The 7,981-nt window shown below is 37.4% G+C and overlaps 1 long non-coding RNA gene across 2 annotated transcripts in view; it reads right to left on the reverse strand.

The window, feature by feature from the left end:
* Nucleotides 1–6,791, reverse strand: part of LOC121110322 — an 82,177-nt gene extending 75,386 nt beyond the window's left edge. For both annotated transcript variants that reach the window (XR_005858226.2, XR_005858225.2), the window contains exon 1: nt 6,574–6,791. This is a non-coding gene — a long non-coding RNA (uncharacterized LOC121110322). The remainder of the gene's footprint in view (nt 1–6,573) is intronic.
* Between the last annotated feature and the right edge of the window lie 1,190 nt (nt 6,792–7,981).

The following is a 7,981-nucleotide window of genomic DNA, read 5'->3' on the forward strand; positions in this document are numbered from 1 at the left end:
TTAAATAACATTATTTACATTTGTTTCCTTTAATTCTGTTATAGGTTTCTTAGCAATTTGACTTCATAGTGATCACAGATGCTCTTTGAACTTTCCCACAATGTAGGAGGATTCAGAATTACCAAAGGCAGTTTCATATTCCATGTTACAAGATACATTCCAGTTCACTTTCAGTTCATTGAACAGTGCCAACAAAGGCAGCAGTTTGTCAGAGAACTTCTATTAAAGAGCAGCCATGTTTTGTGTAGAAGAGACAAGCTGCACAGTGTGCTCTCTGCACCATGTTAGCAAGAGGGTGCAAGTGCTCCTTGGCCAGCACATTTGCTGCTACAGCATAGGAAAAACCAAGCCTTGTCTCTCACATTAGTTCATCATTCCTCCTGTCGCTGCCCCTCAGTGAGGGCAGTTCTCCCACTGCTACCCCTGTGCAGATGGAGGAGCATCCCTTATCTCTTGTAACACACATGTCCAAATTTACCAAAGAAAGAAGAGACCAAGAAGATACCAATGCTGTTTCTTCTCTTGATTCAAAGAGCTAGCTAAACCACTCAATTGGTGGAAGGTGTCAGTGTTCATCATAAATAAAAGTAGAAATGTAAACCTTCAGTTACTTGGTAACCTGATAGGGATTACTTTGACTAAAGTAATTGTTAGGAATTCCTAATCAATATGTTTGGTGATCCTGTATGCCACCTGATTTTTGAATATGAAAAGATTAATATCTGACTAGGAGCCTGGCTTTTGTTTTGTTTTGTTTCATTTTCAGACAAAATGCAATCATGGCTAACTTTCATTGGCAAATGCATGCAAATGTTTTCTTATAAAGAATTGGATTACTTAGAAACTCTTCAGACCTAACTTCTTCCTAATACTAGGCTGGTCAAGTGACAGTTCCCTGTGATTTCTTAAATTCCTAATAGAAGCTTTTGTATTCACAGAAAAGTGAGTGAAGGGATAAATTATTTTATTTAGGGAACACAGGAGAAACAAAAATTCTGATTAAGTATCTTTTAGTGTGCTTTTTTCTATTGTTTTGTTTTGTTTTTGTTTCTTGTTATGTGCAGAGATTGTGCAAACTTTCAGCTGGGCTTTGGAAACAAAATCCTGTGTAATAATTACAGTATTTTTTCACCAAATGATTAAGGATAAGACAGAAATGTTCAGATATCCTTCTTATTTGCACTGTGAAAAATATTTCATTAAAACTGAAGTCTACCTCTACAGACTCTGTAAAACATCTCAGCAAAACTAAAAATAGAAACAAAAATGAAAACAACCCTATAATTGTCCCTAAAACAGTGGTCCTTGTCACTGCATCAGTCTCATAATCTGAACATTGTGAGTTGGGTGTTGAGCTTGATGATCTCTTGAGGTGCCTTCCAACTCCTGCAATTCTGTGGTTCTGTGATTTTCTGAGGCTCTATCTACATGGATAAAGATCAAAATGAGAAACTGTGAAGAGGGTCCACTACCCAGAGGCAGAAAATTGAAGAGTTTGTGCTCTGTGATGACTTGTCTGCTGCTACTGCATCCCATGTACCAGCAGGAGGTGTTGTTTCTTCTATTTTAAGTGCATGCAGAAAGCCAGGAAGATTCAGATTGGCTTGAGATTCTGTTTTGTTCTCTAATGTCTTCAGATCACGAGAACAAAGAAATACTAAGTCCCCGCCATGTGGTTTTTCAGCTCCTTTTCTTCCAAAGCATCATAAATCTGATAAAAATACTTGATGCTGTTCATGTAGGCAATGGTTCAGTTATTCCTTTCGTATCACAAAGCCTGAACATGTATTTCTTAAGCACATTAGTTTTACAGCCTTTGTAATTTAACTTCCGTGAAGCCGATTCATTGTTCTGGCAAAGTCTCTAAACCTTTGCGAAGTACTGATTGTTATGTGTTGGCTTAAAAGAACCTTGTGACATTTTCTAGAGTCAATAAAAGTAGTTCCAAACTGACAACAAAGTAATTATTTGGACAAAACTTCTTTTTTTGTTTTGTTTTGTTTTGTTTTGTTTTGTATGTATCTGTTATGCCTCCCAAAAATTCAGGCAGTCACTCATTCCTCCTCGTTTACTTAAAATGGCTTCTATTCAGTGAGAACAAGGGGAAGTTATATAACAAAACAATTTAACTCAGAATGGTTTTTGTTTATTTTACCTCCACTCCTGAGCCCAATGTCTAGCTGAGCCAAGACTGGACTGCTTCACGCTGCTGAGTTTAGTGCATCCTGATTGCTCCAATCTGTGTAATTAGCTACAGTAATCATCAGTCCTTAAAGAGCCATTAAAATGGCATAAATCTGGAATAAATCTCTACCAATTTATAAAGGCTGAACTTAAAGTTGTATGTGTGAGATCAGAATCAAGCTCAAGAAGACTTTAAGCATTTCCAATGTTTACTTTGTTTCCTGTCTCATTAGTGTTGAACTGTGTTAACGCTGACTTAAAAAATAAAACGTATGCCAATAAATATTTTTAATAGATGCTGGTCTATACTCTGTATGAGAGTGTGTATGTGATGTGTGTATGCACATAAAAGGAAGAAGGTGGCTGAAAAGTAATTGTCTCAGATGTTTTTTGTTTCTGTGTTTTGATTAGGTTTGGTTTGTCAGGTTTTTTTGTTTGTTTTTTTGTTTTTTTTCCCCAGCAAAAAAAATAGGTTTCATTTGCTTCCTTCTTCTGGTTAAGTTTGATTTGGTGCTTTTACCTTTGCCTTGAATTTCTTTTTTTACTGCTGTACACGTTGCTTTGTGTACTTCCTTTATTTTAAAGTTACAAAACCTCACAAGAGGAAATTAAAAAATAAAAATAAAAACAAGTATCTTCAGGATATTAGATGTGAAAACGGTGCTGTAAGCTTTGTTTTTCTTTTTGGTTGTAAATTATTTGATTTCAGAACAATCTTCATGGAAAAGACTAAATACTCTGTGCTTCTTAAATCTACTTTTTCTCCCTAATTGTTCATGAAGTTTTCCTGCCTAATAGAGAGTGAGCCCAAGGGACATTGGGAATAATATTCCTGATTTTTAGTTTAGAGTACGAACAAGGAAAGGAAATATCATTTTACAGGTGTTGAAAAAAAATCTGAGCCTGAGGCTAATTCACTCACTTTGTCAAACAAAATGGGAATCCCCCTCAGATTCTCACAGTGTCACATAAAGAACATAGGACTAGAATGAATGAATGCTAGGGGGAGAATCTCCTCAATACAAATCTTTAGCCTGCTTTCACTGCTGACGTTTGATTACTTCTTACTGCTTACTAAGAAGTAGGGTTTACTTACCTACCTATCCATCAGCTGAGCAAAGTTAAAATAAGTGAAGAATGCAGGTGTTTCAAGTTCAGCTGGGCATCACAAAGCTAGGCTCTTTGGTATTCTACTTTATGCATTTTATGTCTGAAATGAATCCCAATCACTTCACTGCTACTGTCTGATTCTCAGTAAGATCACCTCTACCTCTCTTTCTTGAAAAAAAACTAACCAAGTAGGGGCTTCTTATTGTGAGTCACTTTTGTGGTATTCTCTTTTAATATTCCAATTGCAAGTTTTGTTTAGGGTATGCCACAAAATGTATATGTAAAACATGGAAAGAATATCTCCTTTTAAACCATTATTCTGTACTGCAGTTAATTCAATCAACTTTTGAACTTCATCATTCGTGCTGACCTGTGTCAAATGATTCCCATTATGATGGACTTTGGCATGTTGTCATTGATTTATTTCCCTGTAGTCTTTCTAAACCTTCAGAGGGGTATTTCTGAATAATTTCAGTGAACCCCTGCATATGAGACAGAGGAAGCATAGCAAAATTAGAGCTTAGATAAAGAACACCAGCTGATTTATCTAATAAATCAAAGAAACCAGCTAAGTTCCTTCAAGCATTTACCCTTCAGATGTCATATATCCTTCTCTTGTCTAATTTAATTTTTGTCCTTGTTTCTACTCCATGAAAATATGAAATTTATAACTGAAAGCTGAAATTTAAATATATAGCACACAACACGATCCTCTCTCTGGAAAACCAGATAAGGAGATAAGGGAATATTAAATGTTTGGGTCATGGTATTCTTGGCGGATGGTGGGTTTCACGGGACCCATCCCTAATGCACTGATTCCATCTCATGTTCTAATAGTCTTACACCTCTCTGCTGGAACATTTTTCTTTCAGTACATAGGAGCTGCAGATGAGAAAGATAGTACTCTTGTCTATCATGGCAGTAATTTCTGACATTTAGTTACCCAGTAGGCAAAAGCATCTAGGAAACTTTACCCTCAAGGACTCACAGTTCGTGAAATCATGGAGCAAATACTCTCTACTTTCAGTATATCTTCAAACTCTACATCATCTGTTTTTCTCTCACTGGAGTTTTCTTCTGTCCATAGTAAGTCACAAAAGAAATGGTTTTGGCCTCTGTAATTCCATCACAGCATCTTTACTTATGTTCTTAGCTGTTTGTGTAAGAAAGCTCTGAGCACATTACTGAGCTTGAGAAACAACTAAAGCAAGATGGGTGCCAGAGAACAAGAGGTATCTGGAAAGCATTGAGGGTTTAAAAATGACATGATCTTCATTATTCTGAAGTCAGTATGTTTTCATTTCTTTAATTGGAAGGGGATCCATGTTACTGAAACCAAACACACATTTTCAACTTCTTTGATTATAATCTAAGAGAGATGGTGGTGTGTTATTGTTATGGCTAATTCTGCCCGTGTACTGGAATACTAGACAAAAATACATAGAAACAGCATTGACCAGTTTCAAAAAAATGATCAGGGCACTTTCTTCCTTTAACATGCTTACTTGGATGACCTATTTGAACTACTACTTTCAACTGAGCTGCAGTGTCAAGTACTCATGACCTTTTCTGAAAGTTATGGGAATTAAAGGAAATCACACAGCTATTTTGGTCTGTGGAAATTCACAGTGCATTCACTGCACTGGAGCTGTGTTTTAATGTAATTTAATACTATATTAATACCTTATAGAGAAAACAGCAAGGCTTCATTCAAAACTGACCATTCTGTCCCCAAAGCAGGAGGCAATGGTATTAATATTATCCACCATTACATAGTTCCAGGGAGAAATCTGTCCAACCATAGACTCTGTTTTTCTAAGCAGAGTTCTGTTTTTTGTTGTTGTTGTTGTTTGTTTGTTTGTTTGTTTGTTTCTGGATATGAGAGGAACAGTAAGCTATATCGTGAATCTTCTGCTGAACATCAACAGTATACAGGAAGTTTGATGTAGCTTTCTTGATATTACATACTAAGATTGCAAAAAAATATCTTTGGCAATTTCAGAGCTAAAATTCATCACAGTCTTTTAAAAAAATCAACAATGAATATCAAAATTGCATTAGTAGCATCAGGTCTTAATCTCAAGAAGGTTATGAAGAAAGCATTTATACTTCATAATGAATGAAAACGATATACAAATGGTTATTCACAGAATCAGAGAATCAAAGAATAGTTTGAATTGGAAGGGATGTTAAGGATCATCTAGTTCCAACCCCTATGCTATGGGCAAGGATACCTTTCAGGTTGCCCAAAATGCCTCTCAATCTGAACTCTTTAAAGATTGGGCATCCATAATTTATCTGGGCAACTTGATCCAGTGTCTCACCACTCTCTGCTTAAATAAATTATTCCTAATGTCTCTTTTATCTTTTAGTGTCCTATCACTACAGTCCCTGATAAAGACTGTCTCTCCATCTTTTGTATAGATCCTCCTATAAGTACTGCAAGGCTACTACAAGGTCTCCCCAGAGCCTTTTCTTGTCTGGACTGAACAACCCCAGCTCTCTCAGGCTTCATTTGTAAAAGAGGTGCACCAGCCTTCTGATCATCCCCACAGCCCTCCTTTGGACCTGCTCTAACAGCTCCACATCTTTTTTGTGCTGTTGGCCCCAGAGCTGAATGCAGGTCTCCAGGTGAGGTCTTATGAGAGCAGAGTAGAAAGGGAGAATCACCTCTCTCAACTTGCTACCTACACTTCCTTTGATGCAACCAAAGAGATAGCTGGCTTTCTGGGATGCAGGCACACACTATGGGCTCATGTTGAGTTTCTCATCCACCTACACCTCCAAGTCCTTCTTCACAGATCTGCTCTCAATCCACTTACTGCCTATATTTTTGTTTGCTGTTGTCCCAGCGCAGGCTCTGAAACTTGCACTTGGCCTCAGTGAACTTCACGAGTTTTGCATGGGCCAACCATTCTGTCAAGGTCCCTCTGGACGTCATTCCTTCCTTCCAGCATGTCAGCTGCACCACATAGCTTGGTGTTGCTGGCAATCTTGCTGAGGGTGCACTCAATGCCAGTGTCCAAATAGAAAAAAGATGTTGAATAGCATGTCTCAATACCGACCCCCAAGGAATGTCACTTAGCAGTGGTCTTCACTTGGACGTTATCATTTTGGAACATTTCATTCCAATAATAAAATTAATTACATCAGAGAAACATTTACAGACAGTGTGACAGCAATGCTTAATTGTTTCACCAAGTTCAGAGGCCCACTGTACAATGCAAATAAAGAAATGAGAATGCCACAGTAAATGGTATTATCAAACCGTAGAGATACCTGTACGTCTTTAAGAAGCAGGCATTTCCTCAGCACTGTAACTGCAGCTGAAAGTCCCCTCTAAATGGACTCTGTTTCTCTGAAGTTTTGGGGTGATCATATCCAGCCCAGCGCCAGCTGCAGCAATGTGGTCACAGTTGGGCTTGGAGCACTGACAGCGGAAACTTGCACCGCAGAAATGTTCCTAAAAGAAGCGGTCAATGGACAAAGTTGTTTGTGTTCATATCAGATCTGTAGAAGATCTACCAATACAGAGGGGGCATTATGGGATTGGCAAACTTGTTTAAAAATTGCCAGACTTTCAGTTTAACTGCAGTCTTCTGGCAGGACAAGGTTAAAGTCTAACTCTTATACATTAAGGACAGGAAGAACATTACTCTCTGAAATTTTACAGCTGTGTTTATTTAGATTTATTTATATGAACTTTATTTAGAACTGAATTTCTTTAGATCAATTTATGTGAGCTTACTTAATAAGCTTTTTGCATTCAGTTAGGCATGTCACAGAAAGACTATGCTGATGGGATAGCGTTCACTGAATATCTCCTTAATATTCAAAATACTCAGCTCTTAGCAGGTTAGCTCTTCACTCTATGACAGAAAAATGAATTGTACACCTGTTGTCAAAATATACAACAACACAGTACATTGAAGTATTTTTCTTCTAATCAAGGTTATTTTCATAGTTCCATTTTAACATTACAAAACACTGTTCTTGAACAGTTTGGGCTTCTTTTTAACATGAAAATACTGCAAAATGTCATTGAATACCTTGAGTGTTTTCTTACCTAAGGAAAGCCTTTTCCTGTGACTGGCCATAGAAATTCATGCACTGAGGAAAGCAATGAACTCATCTAACCACCTCCTACGATTTTATGATTTCCCCAAGTTTATTTCCAGCACTTCCATTTTCTCATACAGTACATCCATCACAACTCCTTCAGTCTTCTGATATCTCCTGTCTTACACCCTGTCATGAACAGTTACTCTCAGGGCAATTCCTGTTAAATATCAATCCAAATAAGTAACTGGGAATAATAGCATTCCACATGAAATGGTGGGGGAAGATGAGAGATCTGGGACCTAATTTGAGTAGATCTTCTACAGCTATTCAGGTGATTGAAAAGATTTATTTTCTTACTTTTCTGAGCATCTGCAAAAGACCAGAATGCAAATTCTACTACTAGTAAGTGTGCCAGATAAACAACATAGTCTTTCATCAGAAAAAGATGGCATGTTCATGACCTTTGCGTGTGGCATTGTAGCGTTTCTAGCAGTTCCTGGTGCCTGGAGAACTGTGCTGAGGAGCACTGCTCAAATGCCAGTATGTAACAAAAGCATTAGTTTGGGTACTAGAACCATATAAGAACAATCTGATAATTATTGACAATTTTTAGTAAAATATCATT

Source organism: Gallus gallus, chromosome 3 (genome assembly GCF_016699485.2).
Source record: "Gallus gallus isolate bGalGal1 chromosome 3, bGalGal1.mat.broiler.GRCg7b, whole genome shotgun sequence".
Classification (NCBI taxonomy): domain Eukaryota; kingdom Metazoa; phylum Chordata; class Aves; order Galliformes; family Phasianidae; genus Gallus; species Gallus gallus.